Below are 19659 nucleotides of genomic sequence, written 5' to 3'. Positions count from 1 at the left end.
TTCAGCAGCAGTAACTTGTGACATGTGCCACAAGCACCTTCATAATTTCATATGGACAGTAAATTCAATTCAAGTAGACTTGAAAATAAGGTAAGTATCTATTATTTCTAAAGTATATAATGGAACTCCTGCTATACCAGAAGTCTGTCTCTTTCCTTTTTAGAGTAATTTTATGACCTGCTAATAATCATGGACGATACAAGACCGTTTAAACACCGCTTTCAGGCCTCAGCCCTGAACTGAACAAAGCATAGTCCTTGAAGGCCAACTTTACAGATAAAAACTCTGACATTATTATATGCTGAAGTTTCAGGAGCTCAAAGCTTTTTCAGTGTAATGAGCTTCTCACTATATCCCACGTAATTGTTGTGAATAGATGATACTATCCTATGATGTTTTTATGAAACTAGGCCAAATATGCATGTGACTAAACATAACTGTTCTCCTTTCATGTATTTCACAAGGTTCTGATCCTATATTAATTTATATCTCCTTGTAGCATATTTAAAAAGAAATACAGCACATGTATTTCAAGATATATTCAGGTTCAATTAACCTACTCATTCATTCTAAGTCCGTATTTAGGAAATGTCTGCCAATGAATCACTGAGAATTAGATGGATTATCTTCATAACTAAGGTGAACCATAGAAAAAAAATGTGTAACATTGCTTCAGATTCCAGTTTGCACCAAAATGCTTCTAAAATATTGAATAAAAATGACAGAATGATAAATTTTATCTGCAGTGTGACAGCATCAATCATCTGGTACACCCAGCAAACTGTTAAAACAAATTAGATTCAAAAAGTATGAAGGATGAAATATGACTTGTTTTCATAAGTATTTAGCTCCTATGGGATACAGCTGATGTGTGCTGACAGGGTCATGGCAATGAGGCCAATCAGGAACACCTTGCCAACCCAGCCTCCAAATCTCACTCTATCCCCTTACACAGCAGTTCTAATACCGCTTTTTCTGAATGAAAAACCAGGCAGAGTATCATCAGGTAATCGTGGTGAAGTCCTTGAATTTCAAATGTAAGCATAGTCTTTTTGTTGCAGTCTTTTGACTTTTTTTTTCCCTTCCAAAGACCATACAAGCAAGCAACTCCCATTGACTTCAAAAGAAATGGCATCCCCAAGGCAGAAATGAGCATTTTTCCTGTTCTTTTCCACTCTTTCTGTGAGATGTGCTTAATTTTAGAAACTAAAGCTGCACTGTCAACATAGCAAAAAGCTGTAGAAAATATCAACTTCTCCATCTTTGATATCTGCCAAATCTTTCTCTTGCAACGTTCTCTGACCTGAACACCTGAGGCTCCAAATGTTTTCATCTGTCTTGCTCCAGTTTGCCCCTTCCTGAAAACACTATGTGTTAGACACGGAATATCTGCAGCTGCTATACGCAACCTTTTCTACGGTACAGATAATTCCACGTATTGCATTGATAAGAGTTCAAACTATATTTAATCTGCAGATGCCAAAACCACTAGTGGGTGCATAAAACTGTACTCAAACAATTTGTGGAAAAGACTGTGGCCTCTGAAATGAATAGTCAAGGTTATCTGTCTTTGTGATGATTCTTGTGATGATGTTGTAATTGATATCAAGGTGTATACACAGTTATGATATTTTCATTTCAACTTCCTAAAGATGCTGAATCTCCCTGTTTCTGTTGGCAGTAATATGCAAATAGCCTTAGATTATGCCATACAGAGGGTTCCCTCCTTTTCTTTAGTCAACAGTAAAATACTTCTGGCAGCTCTAATTCAAAGAGAAACAGCTAACAAATTTCAGGTAGTCTGTTTTAAAAGCTTCTCATCATATGTGAACAGATGAATTATTTCCAGCACAGTTCCACAAGCACAAGTGCTTCCTTCCTGGTTTGGACAATTACTGAATACCAGAATCTGTGGAGGGTGGTAATCAACTTCTGATAAAGTCCCTAGGATAAATGTGGCTTTAAGAAATCACATTCTGTCAAGTGGCACGGCACTATGATCCCTCTGCAGAGAGGCTAATCTTTGCCAACCACAATCCTCAAACCAGCGAAACTAGCTACGTGTGACTTTGGCCCTCGGGTAACCAAGTTTTCCACCTAAGACAGACAGACAAAAAGACTTGAGCACTCCTCTTTCTTGGTTTTACAGGCTGAACTCTGATCTCTTTTGTATGAACGAATGACAGCCAACTAGATACTTCTGAGTAATTTTCCCCAGAGACACACTGTGTACCAGGTAAGGTACACTGGCAAAATCCAAAAGGGACTTCTGTAAGAGGTATGTTGCCATTAATTTATACTCCTGTTGGAGCTGGCTGACATGATGAAACACTCTGGAGGCTAGCCCTGAAAAAGCAATCTTCCTAAATGCTTCTTTGGAAAGATCCTTAGGAAATCAACACTTAATAGGGCTGTGTACAGGTGGTTTAGCTTCTATAGCATTGTTTTTCGTTTTTCACTTTAAGATGACAATGCAAAAGCTTTTTCATCCTCAACTTCCAAACACTGTACGAGAACTTGTGTAGCTTTTCTACCTCATGTGCCTCAGAATATTTTTGCTACTGAAGCTGCTGATGTCATATTTGACATCCTTAAATCCACAAGAAATCCCAGATACTTGATCAAGCGGCTTTGGGGTGCAATATGAAAGACATAGGCACTTGATCTTCCATGGTATGCCAGCCAAGCAGTTGGTAATCTTCCAGTCTAATTTCCTGTTAGATTTCCAATTAAATCTCTCATAAAGGAAGGAAAAAATAAACCAGGGCAAGGTCTCAATTTTTTAATCTATTTTGTACACTCTTTGTGTGAACAAAAATCAGTAACAAAATTTCATCAGTAGCATCTGGACTACATTTTTGTTTCACACACAACAGAACATATCTCTACAAAGATTTGTGCAATCACACAGAACTAAGTAGTAATAATAATAATAACGACAATATTTAATATGAGAAGTTAGCTCGATCATACATATTTCAGATGTCATCCTACTTTCAGCTGGCTTATTCACACCAAACTTGAAGGGAGAACTAGGAGATCCAGAAGCTGGAAGAAAGACTATTGGTGATGGCACCTTCTCCTGAGTTCTTAAACTGACATTGCTGAACCTTCTTTTAGAAATAACAGAAAAAACCACAGAATACTTCCAAGCTAAGCATGATCTGGTAGGTACCTGAACAGGTTAGTCGAAATAAGTCATATTCCTAAAAGACTTCTCAAAAAGGCAGGCACCAAGATCTACCGGTACTTCTACGCGATGTCTTCTACAACACATTATGTTATCACTACAAAGATGACCTGGTAACAACCTTGAGCCTTTTTTTATAAATAATTGTGTGCTGTCTCTAATGTCCACTAAAATCAGAGAGGACTAGCATTTTTAAATTCCCATCCAAAAGATTCAAGTTAGAGGAATACCAAATAACACACTTAACGACACTTGAAGCCACTAACTGCATCTTTACAACTGGGTACTGCAGCTGGCTTTATCCTCTTAAAAGGAACACGAGACATCTATCAAATTTCTAGGATATGCATAATGGATGAATCCAACAAACTTTTGCAGGCAAAGGCAGTGATTTAAAAAGCAACACTTGTGAGAAAAATGTCAAGGGTCTAGCTTGCCCTATCTTGAATGAGCCTTCAGCACTATTCACTAATGTCGGCAGAAAAGGTTTGGTTCCAATCTACAGCTACACACCTCTGTGGCCAAAAATTCAAAGTCTGTCTCTTAAGCTGCTTATACAGAGTTTGACCATTTCTCACATGATCCTCCCCTCCCAGAGACTATTGGATGACTGATGTTTTATTTCATATTGGATTAGACACATAAAAGCATAAAAAATTCCACTGAGAAAGCCACACCTATTGTATACATTTTCTTCTACTTTTAAAAATGTTTTATTACCTATGTACCACATAGAACTTCAGTCATCTATATTTAACTAGAAGGGCACATTTTCTACCTCATTTGAAGTTAACTATTGACTATGCATTCAATAATTGACCAGTGCATGTGTTTCAAATAAGAGTAAGCAAAATCCAAGAAATGTAATTCTTGTCAGTCCTCAATTTTACTTATCCTGGAAAAGCAGACTGTGATCTAGTGGAAGCTGGCATGTTCCCATGGCTTGTTTGAAGATAGGATTCTGCCTGAGGTATTTCAAATCTGTTCTTGCTAGTTATCTACCTAAGGGTGACATCAAAACCCTGCTCAATTTGGCAGTAACTTGGCCAAATCTATGTTCGGTTCAGCGAACATTTGTAACATGTTCCTCCTCCCCCTACATCTTTCTTCCTACCTGCTCTCCGCTATGAAAATGGAAGAGAGCCAAAGTATCCAGTTAAAGAGCGAGCTGACGTGATCCCAGCTCTGAAATCATCTCTCTCCTGATGATAATCGGCTGAGTTTTCATTTACTAAATCCTGTCACACTGAAATCTTCAGTATCAAATGTACCAGCTGGCTCTGGCTGTTCTGCCTGCCCCTGTCACCGCTGCAGGAACTGCACTGCCAGAAGGACACCTGTCAGAGCTGACGCGCTGTAAGCATGGCATAATCAGACCACCGTGTTGGTGCTACCTGAGCGTTATCACATCTGCATTGCTGCCTCTTGCTGTGTTTCTCGTAAAGGCAGAAGCCACTGGCAGGCAATTTGAGGGAAATGGCTAGTGCTCTGATACAGGTCTGTGTAAGACTTCCATGGACACAGATATAGACGTGGGAGAAAAGGGGGTAAAAATAGCACGCGCACATTTCTTCTGGCTCAAGAAGATTGCCCAAACATAGTGTATGAAGAGATGGCCCTGAAGGGGTAGAGCGAGTCTGACCTTGTAGCTGGAAGATGATGACTGAGGAGTGCTCATTGTTTTGGGCCTTTCTTTTCATTTGGGGGTTTGGTGTGGTTTGTTTTGCAACACTTTTACCCTAATTCAGTATTTCTAATTTTGGGTCAGCATCTGTTGTAGATCATGTGTCAGATGACTGAGAGGCCATCTGAGGTCACTTCCTATTAGCTCACTATTAAAATACTTTACTGCTCCCTTACTAAAGCTGGCCATAAGAGAACAGCCAGTCACCCTTGTCCACAGCGCTGCACATGCTGACGTTGGTTCAACATACTGAAATAATCCCAGTCCCCAGCAAGAGACCACAGCCCCGAACCCCAGTCTGAAGGAAGAAGAGATGCCCGTCCTGAGTGAGGGACACCGGGACACCTGGACACCCCCATGGTGCATGGCCTGTCTCTGGAGAGGCCATCTGTGGAAGGGCATTAGGACTGCCCTGAAAATGACAGCTGAAGTTCTGTCTCTTGCTGCTTCGTAATTTAAAAGAAACTGCAAATGCAGGGCAGGTGTCAATCTTATCTTAAAAAAGAATTGAGAGTACCAAAATTTCAATCAAATTTACTCTGCCTGCTTAAGTAATGAGAATATGTCCTAGAAGAAAGCCCATATACCCTGTGAAACAAAAAACAAGCCCTGAAAAATAGAACGTCATCAGTAGCAAATTTTCCCCATTCACCTTCCCTAGCAGCAATGAAGAACAAGCATGAACATTTTTGGAAGATTCAGAAGATTCCTACTCTTACCTGAAATTACTCTGTGACCATGATCAGGATCTCAGTTTTACTTGTCGACACTATCCACTCACTATCCAATGTCAAGGTTGTATGAAAGTGTGTCCTGGGAGAAGTTTAAATAAAGACTCTAAATCCAAAATAACATAATTTTAGAGCACCCACAGTTTCACTTGACGTGGGTTACATCAGGGAACAGCACTTTTTAACAGGCATAGCCAGGAGGCGTAGGAATAACTAAGGCAGCAGTGGCAACAGTGAATCAGTGAAACTGGGAAATCTTTCCAACTGCAAGAACTAAGGCAGAGGAGGACATGTCGAGGAGCTGGAAGGGTAGCTATGGCACACGACCCTAGGGTACCTACTGCCTGTGTGTAGATTCATGAACAACCCCCAGCACAACAAGGCAGAGAATAATACAAAAAATACAGGAGACTGCAGAAGATAATGCCGTAAGACCACAGGAAAGAAATCAGACCCTGTGAAGCCAAAACGTGCCTCATTTAAAACTACATTTGACAAAGAGCCAGAATATTTATAACAGGGAGCAATCTTGGAGAGGTGAATCAGTTGTTGCAGATGGCTGCCTTCTCATGGGATGTGAAGAACACTGATCCTGAAGCCAAGAGAGCTACGAGCCATGACGGTGGGAAGCCCTTCAGGACACAGTTCCCCAGTAGTGTCTATTGAACGGGAACGGCTGTCACCTGTATGAAGGAGACCTAAACTGCTGCCATTTCCACTGACGGTTGTGGAGAAACCCATTCCCTGCGGTAAGACCACAACCATTAACTTTTCCTGGCCTTTTTTAGGCAAGCAGCGCTTGTAGGGGCACAGGACAGAAGCAAAATCAGTATTTCAGCGATATTCCCCTGCATTATGATTTTCCTGGTATCTTCTGGTTGACGCTAATCAATTGTCCAAAATGTATTTAAGGGAACGTCTTGCTCTCAAAGATGTATGTGAGCTTTTCATTCAGGTTTCCCTGGAGCTCATCCACAAAGGTGAGAAGTATCTGTGATTACGTTACAGAAGTATGGCAAACTCCAGGCTGAGGTTATTTGTCTTCAGATTTTCTTCACATGGAGGCCAGAGACTAATTTTTTTCTGAAAAGCTATTCCTGTTTCTAAGTCTATGAGTACAGACAAATAAAATTGAGACACAAATTGAGACACATAAAACTAGAAGGTCGGCTCCCTGTCTCTTCAAAATGCCCTGTGGCATAGCTATCATTTCTCCACCAAATTCCATTTTGATTACTTTTAAGAGCTAGAAAATACTGGGGAGGATACAAATGCATATCACATGTATCTACACACAAAGAATATCTGCCTTAATCACAAGTGATACAGTATCTGCAGCAGTGCTCCTTCTCTCGTTTTCAATTTCTCACAGAAACAGGCTCTGTTGTCTTCCTAGCATTATAGTTCCAAAGTAAAAAGTAAGCTGATTTACTATCAGTTGCGTATTTATTAAAGATCACATCTTCTCATGTTTATAAATTAAATCCCTGCAAGGACTGTTGCAGGCACACAGTAAATTTAATCTACACAGGTCCCACACCTGTCAGTCTCTTACAACCCTGGCATATTGCCTTTTTATTAACATTAACTCAGTCTCTGCTGAAATCCTCCTCACGGCACACTCCTGAAATGGAGATGGCCACTTTCTCCATGATCACACCTGCCCCCGAGGCTCCAAAGCACACAGACAGGTTCGGGTCGGAAGGGGCCCTTGGGGGACAGCTTAGAACGCTGCCCTGGGCTGAACATCTGGGAGATGTTGTGGAGAAGACCCCACACCTTCCCTGGGCAACCACCCCGAGAGGCCACCCTCACCCTGAACCTTCACATGTAACCAGAACTGGCATCTGAAGATCCATGGCTGTCTCCCTTGCACATTAAAACACATTATCCTGCCAGCGAAGGCCACACCGCTAGCATCAGCCTGAATCTCCATTTCCCACATTTCCCCTTCCTTTCCTGAAGGATCTTTTGCTTCATCGCTCTGTACCACTTCTCCTTGCTGCTCCAAAGACCTGCTCTGTGCCACTTCTCCTCACTTTCACCAAAGATCTTGTCCTTCACAATAACTCACCTATATTTTCATCTCACGGCAAGGAATGATTTAGCTCCATTTGCCTTCTAATTTTAATCCCTCCCGTTCTGCTGTTATTGTCTTTTTCATAGATATAACTTACAGTAGAATAGTATTTTTCACTAATTTAGATGTTATATTTGTTTCTTTTGTATCTCTAAGTTCATGCATTGCATGTGAAGCTAGGCTTTTGCTTTCTCATTTTTTCACATAAGTAGTTCTCTTAAGTGGTATTTCTTCACCCAAGGTCACCAGACACTCCCAATTACAAGATCCTGTATCTAATGTAAGTCCATTTTTTCCCCTCAAAAAGATCAGCCTAGGCAAAGACACAAATTGGGAAAAGAAAAATTCCAAGCAAATACTTTAATGTATCCGCAAAAATACTTTTGCCAATTGCAAGAATAGGTGAAATTAATGAGGTTTGTCCCTGCCTTTGTAGATTTTTTTAATCTCTGGTTTTGTAGATTTTTTAATCAAGTTAAAAAAACCTTAATGCACGCAGCATTTGGTGAAAACTAGTGAAATCTGGCAAAGGCTATCAAAAGTGCCTTTAAAACAGACGAAAACTTGGCCAAGCATCTGCAAAGTTTGAGTTGCACAGGTTCAGTGGAACTTGTTAAACTACTTCAACTGCACAGAAATCTTGTCTATATTTCAGCCGTGCTGAGTGTGCTCCTAGGTGTTAAGCTTAAAGCACTGAAGGTCAAGCACCACACAACAGAGACCACATAGGTTCAAGTCCTTAAGGTAGCAGGAGACAAGGAAACATCACGTGTATCATTTGCTCAAAGCAAAAGGGAAAGTATTTCTTTTTCCATGGACTGAAGTTGCAGTACCTTACTAAGACTTCTTTCTCTCAGGAATTATGAGGTGGTTTATTCTTCTATCTTGGCTCTTGTGGAAAGCATCCTGGAGGCCAGATCTGTAAAATTTACTTTTATTGCTTCAGCTCTCTTATTTCTGTACATTTTCCACTCTTTGTTAGTGATTAAGATCCCATGTCCTTCTGCTTGGAAGACAAATAACTGACATTTCCTCTCAATTCCCTTTCCACGTGGAATTTAAGGGATGTGATAATTATACTCAGCAAACTCTGTGAGAGCCAACAATCAAATTCAAGGCTCTCAGTACCGCAGCAAAATATTTTAGTATCATTGCATGTACTATTCTACCACTTAATGGCTGCTCTAGAGATTACCCTACTGCTGCTATCATTTAGAATTACTAATTTTGCCACAGCCAGAACTGGTAGTCAGCTGGGAGAGGTGGGTTACTGTGTCGGAGTATGGCCATGCAAACAGGTATTTTGGGGTTGGGTGTAACAAAGAAGTGGAAGCCTGCCAAGATGGATGTCCTGTGAGGGGAACCTTCTGTTAAATCAGTAGCTGATCCCTTTGGGAAATAAATCCTTGAGACACTTAGTTCAGTGGCAGATGTCCAGGCTGTTTTGATTGCAGAAGATGGTGAAGTTCACCCTCAGTGACAATGTGCAGGATGGGACCAAAATCGTTTTAGATAATGGGGCTGAAAGGGAAGACACCCACTGTACAAAACCAGATTTTTTCTTTAAACCACTTTCAGACGTGACTAAAGCACAAGTTGGTTACTCAAAAGTTGAAAGCGTCAGAATTAGGGGGGGCTACCTTCAGTTGTCTGCCCTGTGCTCTCTCCCTCCCTCCCTCCCTCCCTCCCCCAGTGTAGTTTAAATTCACCAGCAGCCAGCAGCAGACCAAAGTAAGCGTAGCTTGCAAACTGCAACCCCTCTGTTATCAGTGGAGCTCCCCGTGTCACTCAGAGCTCCCTGGAAGTGTCATCACATATGTCTGCTAGGCAAAATATATAAAGCGGCTGAGTCTCTGCTATTTAATGAACACTGCTTGTACATGATGAAAGGCTAAAGCAAACTGAAACAAGTGTCTGCAGCTTTTGTTCATTCAGCTTGGGTAAATGTTCTCTCTCTCCTACTGCAGACATGGAGAGGTAAGGAGCCTGCTGAGCAAACGCACAAAATTCTTGACTTGTCATACGGCTGGGCTTAGGAAAAAGAAAGGCAAATAATTGCAGTTTGGTCTTTCACTCCCCTCAGTACTTCACTATGTCAAAAAAAAAAAAAAAGAGCAATCTATAAAGCACATGTCAAAGCTACTGTGATTACAAGAAACACACATAATCATCAAATAAGGCTTCTGTGCCTGACTTGAGAAGTGGGAGCTTGCCCAGCTGCCTCTGAACACGTAGTACATCCCTACGTTTACGCATACTTAGTGCACTACACAATTATCTGCTGTCCATTAGCTTACCCTTAAAAGCATTTACCTCCCCACGTGGCCAGCATGGACTTGTTACTTATGTTCCAGGGCTTTGCCCAACTTCATCGGAGCAGAACATATTTGAGATCTGTGATTTTCATCAGCTGTTGTGTCAGGAGCAGGGAGCACGGCTGGTCAAGGTCTGTCATTAAGCAGCTGTTCCCTCCAGCATGCTGCCAGCTGGGCAAAGCACAGTTTGGGCTACACAAAGTAGAGTTTGTTAGGTGTCAGTGCCTGCGACTGCAAGTGTAGAGCTGCCAGCTTAGCTCATGTCTTAATTGCTTAGAAGAGACAAATAGAGGGCACCCAAATCACCAGCCTAAATATAAACTTGGTGTTTCCGCTGCTGGAAACACCCATTGTAAACAAGGTCCATAACATCAGTAAGAAAACCTTTCATTTTTATCTGTTTTTCTTTCCCTTCCATTCTTATTCTTTGTACCTGCTTTACTAGGATGAGATTAAAGTTATTCAGTCAAATTGGAAAAAAACTGGATAGCAACAGTGATTTCCTTTCTCTAGGGCTGGTGAATTTATTGCAAAACATGCTTTGAAGCACTTCCAGTTATTACAGAACTTTCCAATACTCCAATACCTACAGAAAGCAATGGTCTCACTAAACCAGTAATCCTGCCTCTAGAAGTTGACCTCATGTATCTTTTAAAATAAATGGGAAGTGGGTGGTAAAGACGTGGGAGTGGAAGGAGACAGAAAGGAGAACAGGGAGACTTTCTCCAAAGTAAATTTTTTCTCTCAGAAAATCTAATCTTCTATGACCACAGCCTATGTTTTGAGAACCTTGAACTTCTCTCCTGCTTCTTGCAGGTGCTGTTGATAGGACTGGCTAACATTTCCTTTTAAAAATAGCTCGACTGGTTCTCTCGGTATCCAGTGAAGTCAACAAGTCAACTCACCGTGAAATTACCGCACGTGGGTTTTTCCAGGAGGTGGGTGTACGGAGCACAGATAACGAAAAAGATTCTCTTGAAATCATGCACTCTTTTTGAAACCCCTTGTCTTTCACAAGGGGAACCACAGTAATATTTCTAAACAAGCAAGGCTGAAAATACCCTCCCTGACCTAGAGGAGTGTGAGGCCATGGGAGAACCTGATTACTATTGCTTATGTGAACTCATGGCAGCTGGTAGCCCAATTGCTGCTGTTATAATAAATGGTTTTCCATGATAATGGAAATACAGATAAAATAACAATTAATCTGAAATGCAATCAGGCTAGATATGCTTTGTCCTTACTGGATTCAATAATAAAGGGGAGAACTGGAAAATGTATCAATGCTTCAAGCTTTTCCTCTGGACCTCTTGGGAACACATAAGTTACGGAGGGACACAAAAAAGCATTCTTTCTGAATATACTGGAACATACAAACCTTAGAGCCAGGTGTTTACTGCAGTAACCTGTAAATGCCTGGCAATAATTAATCCTGTTACGTCTTCAGCAAATCCTTGGCTAATGTTTCTACTCAGAATTCCTTAAGCAGTACCTAGGCAGCCTTCTCCTCAGGGAAGAAGAGACTTGGAAGGACCCGTTGAGTTGCAGGAAGCCATGTAACTTTCATTTCTTTGTGTCTGGCAGGGGCAAGTCTTGAGCAGAAGTGCAGTCAAAAGCGACTTTGTGAGTGTTCTTGATTATGCCAAATATGTGGCATAATTTGATGCTTCATCTACTTTCAGAAGTGTCTACCCCTGGGTTACAAAATCCAAATTCAAAAAAATATGTATTTTTAAATCTCTTCCAGCTGAAAAGGTGAACAGACACACAATGGGTGGGTTCCTCTACTAACTGAGAAACTGCAAATGGTGCCGCAGTAATTCTTAAATGGGTTCTGCTGTCTAACAGCATCTCCACAGATACCTTCAACAGAGCACTCACCATCACGAGACACTTGATACGTAAGTTCAGTGTTTTCTTACCCTTGTGCCTACACCAAACTTAACTCCAAGCTTAAAACTATCTTTACTGACATCCCTTCTTATTCCTGCATTCCTTGTGACCTGATGCAATGATCCCTTCCTGTTAAAAGTGTTTCTTTCAATAGCAATGAGCATTTTTCTGCTAACCTACTCTCTCTAAATCCTCTTGAATTGCATAGTTAAAATTTACTAGCTCATTTTCATTTGTTGTATACAAGCACAAGACCCTGATTTGTTGAGCTCAGCAAAAACACTGAGGGATTCCCAGAGGCTTAAGTGAAACTGATGCTAAAACATCGTAGTGCAACAGGTAATTTTGCCTAGTAAGTTCTCTGTCTGAGTCACTGGTCTTAAATAATGAATTTCCTTACTCCTGGATTTCAAAAGTGGTAAGAAATGCAATGAAGATAGACTATTTACCATTCTTTCACAGTAGTATTCTACATTGTGCAGAGCTTTCACTGGGAGAACAGCCTCCCATCACAGTCCCCCCACCCCCAGACCAGTCTTGTTCTGCTTTCTGAGTCATTTAACACCCTAACTCCACAAAGCCAGAGGAGATGCAATCTCTCTTCCATCTTCTCCATACCTGGGTTTTTTTTGTCCTCTTGCTGATGGGGGTACATAGGGTATAAACGCAGGATGTAAAACATTAATTCAGAACTGCTAAAATTTATATCTGAGCTGCTCTAATATGAAATACAAAATTGGCTTTGGATGGGCATCCTGCCAAGATTCCTATCAAAGGGGAGAGAGTCAAGTTGAGTGTCACACTACTGCCGTTGTGGGGATTGAAAAATTGAGCTGCTCGCTTTGGTAGTGTAGTACAGCCTATAAGCTAGTCTTACTCAGTGAATTCTTCAGTACATTTCTCTGTCTACAAGAACAATAGATCACAATTTATCCTTTGCTGAAATCTTCAACGCCAGAGGACAAAATACAGTACAAGGTACAAGGCTGAAAAAAATAGCAGAAATAAAGACTCATTTGCAAAGCCTTCGATGCACAGGTAATAAAAGGACCAACATTACTATGGACAAGTTGATGGTCTCTGCAACTAAAAACTGTATTTTGCCTTAACAAAACTTCAAAACTTGCAGGGGGGGAACACAAACCCAAACACAGTATTTTTCTATGATAATCTACCCAAACTGCCTGCATTCTGCCTGACTGTACTGACAACTCTGGTAGGGCTTGGCAATAAAGCAGGAAACAAAGGACATGGTTCAGCTCAGGTTTGATTTCTGAAACTGTGGGTGTAAATAGCTTATATTGTATTTGCAGGTCCTCAGAAAAGTTTAGCACAAGAAACTATAATGGCTTCCTCCTTGGGACTTAACAGCAGGATTTAAAACCTTTCTTCCACACATATTCTATCCTCATTCATTTGTTTATTTAGAAGAACTGTTTTTCTACCAAAAATAATAACCACAGTGGATACTTCCTTTTTAAAGCATGATGAGATGGACCGATAGAAAATAGGGGCTGCTCTGCTCATCATCATGCTACCATGGACTCCAGCTTCGGTGCTGGTGAAACTCTAGCCCTTAGAGGCTGCTGGGCTTTCTTTGTTCAGGCTTGCAGGGCAGTTGGGCAAAAGCGTTAAGTGCTCCCAAAACAGCTTCTGAAATGTGCTGATGATAAGGCCACCAGCTTGGACTGCAATGGGCATACCACCTTGGGGTAAATATAATGCTGAAGCTCTTGTAGGTGTGGTGCGTAATGCTAGAATACAAACATTGCAGACGCATGCACGAAGCCAACAGCACACAGCGATCCTGGCAGAACTCTGTTTTTTAACTTGCACAGTAGAAAAACTGAAATGAGGATACCCACAGCCACTGTGGAACACTTCTGGAAAGGCACAAAGACTATTGAGTCTCCAGATGCAACTCAAGAACAAATTAGTCTACACTAGGCTTGACAAGTAAATTCTTTCGGACATCAGGGAAATGAGGTCCTGGAACAGACCTTGCAGAGTGGTAGTGGGAGCAAACATCTGAAATATTTTGAAGCATTCAGTGCTGGCTGATGTCTTACAACAAAAGCTGGAAGGTACGCTTGCAAAGCAAATGAAAATTTCTTGAGATAATGCGGCATGATGGTTTTAATTGCTACTCCCTCTGGTTTCCTGCTGATAATGTTTGTTCTGAGCAGACTAGAATAAGAAATTTGTTCATACTAGTCACAGGTCTCAAAGGATAATTTATAACTGGAGCTAAACCCAGGTTATATTCTGCTGGAATGCAAGAAGTGCTCTAGCTTAAGAACTGCAGTCTTAAGAGCTGTAGGAGTATTGTGGGGTAGTCCTCCAAAGCACTGTCATTTGGAAATGGTGATCCTAAAGCGACAGATGTTCAAAACCAGCTTAAGAACTGCAAAAGCATTGTTCTCTAGTCCGGGTATTTAAAGATTTCAGCGATGTTGCACAGTACATATCTTTTCTCAACTCTCTATCTGAAACTCTTTGTCCCAAGGAGTCAAAAACATGACTGTGATAAGAGCAAAGTGAAAGCAGATGTCATGTCATCACTCTTGAATAGTCTAGATGATCCAAAAAAAGCCTTTCCCTCAGGTCACCTCAAATTTACTGCAGGCAGTGAATTTCTTGGAATTGGTTACTCTACTGTGATGACCGCATAGGGGAGGACTCTTAACCCCCAGTGAGCTCTGGAGCCCAATTCCCAGGAAAATGTACCTCTACACCCGTTGCTAGTGGTTAACATACAAACACCAATGGGTCTGTCCCTTGCGGGTTGATATAACAGCAACAGATTCAGCTTTCTTTAGGTCACTGGGCACTTTACCAAAGAGCAGTAGATGGTGTCACAGAAAACAGCTCCTCACCACTGCCCACTCTCAGACACTTTAGATCTTCTTCATGCTTTCCTCCTCCCACCCTCTCTGTCCTTGGCTGCATCCCCGGCAACTCTTGCTCAGGTGTGAGGCCAGTACGTACACGCTCGCCTGCCTGCCGGCTGAGCTGGACCTTGGTGGGCTCCAGCCATTCTTATGCCTTGGGTCTTATCACAGATAGCCAAAGTAGCTTTAAAAGCACTGCAGATTGCCTCCTGCCCTGCCATGGGGTAAGACCAAATGGCCTTAAACATAAGAAATGGACTGTTTTTTCACAAAGTTAGAGGTATAAACTTTTATCTTTTCATGCATATTTCCTTGCCTATGACGCAATTGCCTTACTACTTCTGTGTTTTCTTTTTGGAAGAATTGACTTCATGTTTCAGCTTCATTTTAGTGTTTGACATTGGAGAAAATCCATTGTTGAGGTTACAGTGGAGAAGTGTTGCTGTCACTGCAAATTTAAGCTACCAGTGTGACCGATTTGTCAACTCCAGGCAAGAGTGCCAAAAATCTTACAGTAGGAACTCAGCTGCAATAATTCTGTAACACAATTAACAGTCTCTTCAACATATACAGTTAAAATCTGGGTGAAGAATTTAATTTCTTTTTTTAGCTACATGACTTATTTCACTCTGAACAAAAGACAGGCCCACTCAATTACATATTCAAATACTACAAATTCTTTTTTGCAGCCAGTAACAAAGCTGCTGCTGTTGATCAAAAGGCTTTAAGGAAAAGAAGGTATTTCTTTTTATTACAGAGCTTTCGTGATGTCTTTCCCCCAGGAGACTATCTTGATTCCTTTTAATAAGGATGCCTTTGAGGAAGCAGATGCTTGTCACAGTGGTATCTAGTGGATTAAGACTTTCCTCCCTGAAACTGGGAGGATTTATAACCGAAGAGCCTTGAATTATAGGCATTGTAAAATTAAAAGGCAATTCTACTCTGAAGCTCTGTTGCATGCTTATCTTGAAACCCAAATAGCACAGGAGAAAGAAGAATGGTTCGAACCTCTTTCAGTCGTGGTATTTATCTGACCCTCAATTTGGGAATCAACTCTTGAGCCCCAGTTTGGGCTAGCACAACTGTGTTCTCCCTCTGCTCTCAGACTTCTGGAGAAAGATCTACACCACTAATGGATGTACTATCAACGACAGTAAGACCCAAAGTTTTTTGCTAAACCCCAGACGGCTGTGGCGGGATGAACTGGCACGCTCTTCATGCTGGCGTAACAAGACTCACAATGTAAACACTCAGCCTAGACCATGTCCCAGCCCTGCACGAGCCATTTCAGTGACAGAGGACCCCTCCTAATAGACCTGGTGGAGTGACAGACTTTAATTCAAACTAGCACTGAAGCTGAGGACGCAGGAAGGTACACCCCAGTCTGCTGACTTAACTGCAGCCAGCATTCACCTCTCGGGAATGGGAAGCAATAGGGCGGTCACTCAGCCAGGACCATCCTTGCTGTCTGCAGTGGGAAAGCACTCACCCTTGCAGCCAGGGCAGGGACAGGTGCCAGCCGATGGGCAGAAAGGGTTCTGGAGGAGTCAGTGGAGCTGCACTAAATATCAAGCCACGTTGTCAGAAGCATCTCCAGAAAAGAAACAAGGGGTATAGTGTAAAAAAAAAACAAAACAAAACAAAACAAAAGGAAAGATTAAAGGCCTTTGAAAAAGGCTTTTTTTTTTTAATTAGAATTTTAGAATAGCCACAAGGACTTCTTGAGACGGGGCTCCAACCAGTACTATGATAATAAACCAAAACATAAGCTTCTTTCTTTCAAACTCATGTTTCAAGAATGGTAAGTAAATGTACTTAACATACTGTTTAATGCAAGTGGTAGGACCTGATCCAGTAGCCTCTGAACTCAGTGCAACTCAGAAAGTGTCTTTTCCTTGAGGAATAACTTTCCTTGAGTGCTTTTGCTTCCCCAGGTGCCATATCAGAATACACAGAAGGATTTAACGAGTCTTGAAACCTCTCCCTCTCATCTTGTCCAGCCTCACAAACTTCAGCAGATGAAATTATGTCAGCAATGGAAAGAAGGAACAGTATAATTCTACACAAAGTGGTGATGCTAAGCTTGGCTTTGTTAAATTTAATCTTGCTTCTAATATTCCAAAGGTACCTTTTAAAGGCTGCTATCGACTCTCAACCCTGCTAGCTGTGATCATGGCAAAGGTCACATGTCTTGCTTTGTATGATTCGGACATGTTTCTCTCACAGCTGTTAGGTGAAACAGTCTTGAAGTTTCAGTTAAGTAATAGCCTTTGCTTTCTGTCCTAAATTCCTATGTTGGATATTTCAGTGCTGTTTACAAAAGTGTCGCAATCTTCCAGGCAAGTTTACTTTTCAGAGAAATGTTTATTTGGAGTATTTCACAGTTTACATTGTGCTATGATGAAAGAATTGTATAAATGCCACTTATTTATCTAATTTTTAAAATACTGGTTCAGATTAGGATTACCGTTCTTCTCTGGAGTTCGGAAGAATTAAAGCGGTTTAAAGCACCCACGAACTCGAAAAGGCTTTGTACTGTATGACTGTACGCCGTGTCAAGCAAACCAAGGTGCCACAGCTTCGGCGCGGGGCTGCGCAGAGGCTGGAGAGCAGGACACTGTCCCTGTGACTCTGGAAGCCCTCGCCAAGGAGCTTTCCAACCATCTGATTCCAGGCTGGGCTGTCTGCCTACAGCAAATTAATAAACTGCAAAGCAAGCCTACAGTGGGCCTAGACAAATATACCTTAATCGTATCGGTATGACAGGGCATTTCAATAACCTGCCTTTAACAAGAAGTCTTTTTTCCTGCTCCTAGAGAACCTGCTGTTAACAGCATCATACATTTATAGTTATTTCAGTGCCAGCATTATGTCATGCCATAGAAGACCATGATTGCCCATCGGGACAAAGTTTGGAATAAATAGATTTTAAAAGAGTAAGGCAAAATCCAGGTCAGTGCAAGAATGGATACTCCGTTTTGAAGCCACACATACAGTCTAAGTCCTTATGCTTCATGACATTTAAAACATTTTTGCACATTAAGGTTTATTGATTTGGTAAGAAGTAAGTTCATTCTTCGGGATGCTCAGCAACATGAATTCAGCATGATAACTGAGCTCGCCCGCTCACCAGGAAGCCTGCTGTAGGAAAGCAATTTGTTGCTAGCAGGGAGGCAGCGAACGATACAGAAACACACAGGCAGTCGTGCCTACACCAGTAGATGTGGAATGGAGGGAGAGGACAGGTTTGGAAGATGCCTTGAGAATTAGGCTTACAGAGAAAGAGACTTGAAGACTTCAGACCCAAAAATACTTGCAAGGTATGGCTTTGGCAGAGAGACATTATCTTTCCCTTTTCCATTGCAGCAGACATCTCTACCTCTGCATCTCTACCAACAGCCGTATAACGACAGTGAGCTGGTGGAAACAAAGGGGCACGTCTATCGCAAATGCTCTTTTGACAAGCCTATTTGGCTGTACATGCACATTTTATTCTCGAGGCGACAGTGGATCTCATGGTGGAACGCTACCAAGCCAGTGGGAAGCAGGACTGCTGGTTTCAGCTCACAAAAAATCCCAGTCTGCAGCGGACGCCTTTGCACAGGTCTGTGGGAGTACTCCTGGCACTGGTACTCCAGAATGCACATACTTTGCCCACATCAAGTAAACAACCAAGCTTGCATATTGCAGCAGTGAAAACAAAAAAAAAATGGGAGTAAATCTTCAAGCAGGGCTTACATGGGAGAAAAAGTAATGATGAATGCTTCAGAAAACAGCCAACAAAGTAGAACATTCTCCTCCTCTTATTACTTGAAATGGTTCAAACTATAGTAAACGTAATTCCAAAATATCTCACCACTGTATTTTTGGCAAATACAGTGATGTTGAACACAGGCAAAGCTGAGGATTGAAGCTATACTCAGTAAGCTTAATGCAGGGTCCAGACAACAACAGCTAGACAGTCTATACTGCAAACCTTTGAAAGAACCAGTGCATGAAATTGCAGGGGGTTTAATTAATTTGTCATGCTGGTGTTTGTACAATCTGATTAGGTAACAGCATCTGATATGGTATCACACAGGAGAGGCTTCATCAGACTGAATAATTACATGGATTAGAAGAGGACCTCTGAAATGCTTACGGGGCTAGCTCAAAGAGAAATGCAATCAGCAATGCTGAAAGGAGACACACCAGCCTCAAAGGAATTAACTGGTGGGGCTCCTGAAGATCAAGCTGATATTCTTTAGCATTTTCACTTACCACATCACAAAAACTGTGAATATGCAGATTACATAGGCTAAGCATGCAAATCTAGTAAGCACCACCAGCACAGATGATTTTGAGACTTGTTTAATAAAAATGAGATGAAAAAAAGTAGAAAATGCCAAGCCAAATACTGGGGACTAATAACAAGAATTTCTGCCATGAGCCAGGAATGCATCAGTTAGATTGGGTGTACTAACACATTGCCAAATGACTGACTGGTAGTGTGATGCAGCCAGGGAAAAAGGCAAATGCAATTGGAGAATGGGTCTGGTGAGGCATTTCTGGTAGAGACTGAGAAATGTTTTTGCCATTTTAAGGCCTTGTTAAGACAACGGCAGGAATAACTCTGCACCAGATCAAGGAGGCTTTCAGAGCATCCCCAGTTCAGTGGAAGGTTACTAAGCTGATCCAGGGGTACATGGAAACCTGATCAAGTGAGAGGAAACCAGAAGAACTTGTTTTCCATAGCAAAGGGAAGGCTGAGAGGCTGCTCTGTTTCAACATAACCATGATGGAAAAAACAGGGAACAAGAGACATTTAATTCAGAAAACGGTGCTGGCATTAGAACAAATGGGTATAAACAGGACTTGGATACATTTTAGCTGTAG

Source organism: Cariama cristata, unplaced genomic scaffold (genome assembly GCF_000690535.1).
Source record: "Cariama cristata isolate BGI_N322 unplaced genomic scaffold, ASM69053v1 scaffold9519, whole genome shotgun sequence".
In the NCBI taxonomy this organism is placed as follows: Eukaryota; Metazoa; Chordata; class Aves; order Cariamiformes; family Cariamidae; genus Cariama; species Cariama cristata.
The sequence above is the reverse complement of the archived record's forward strand: the minus strand, read 5'-3'. Positions refer to the sequence as shown.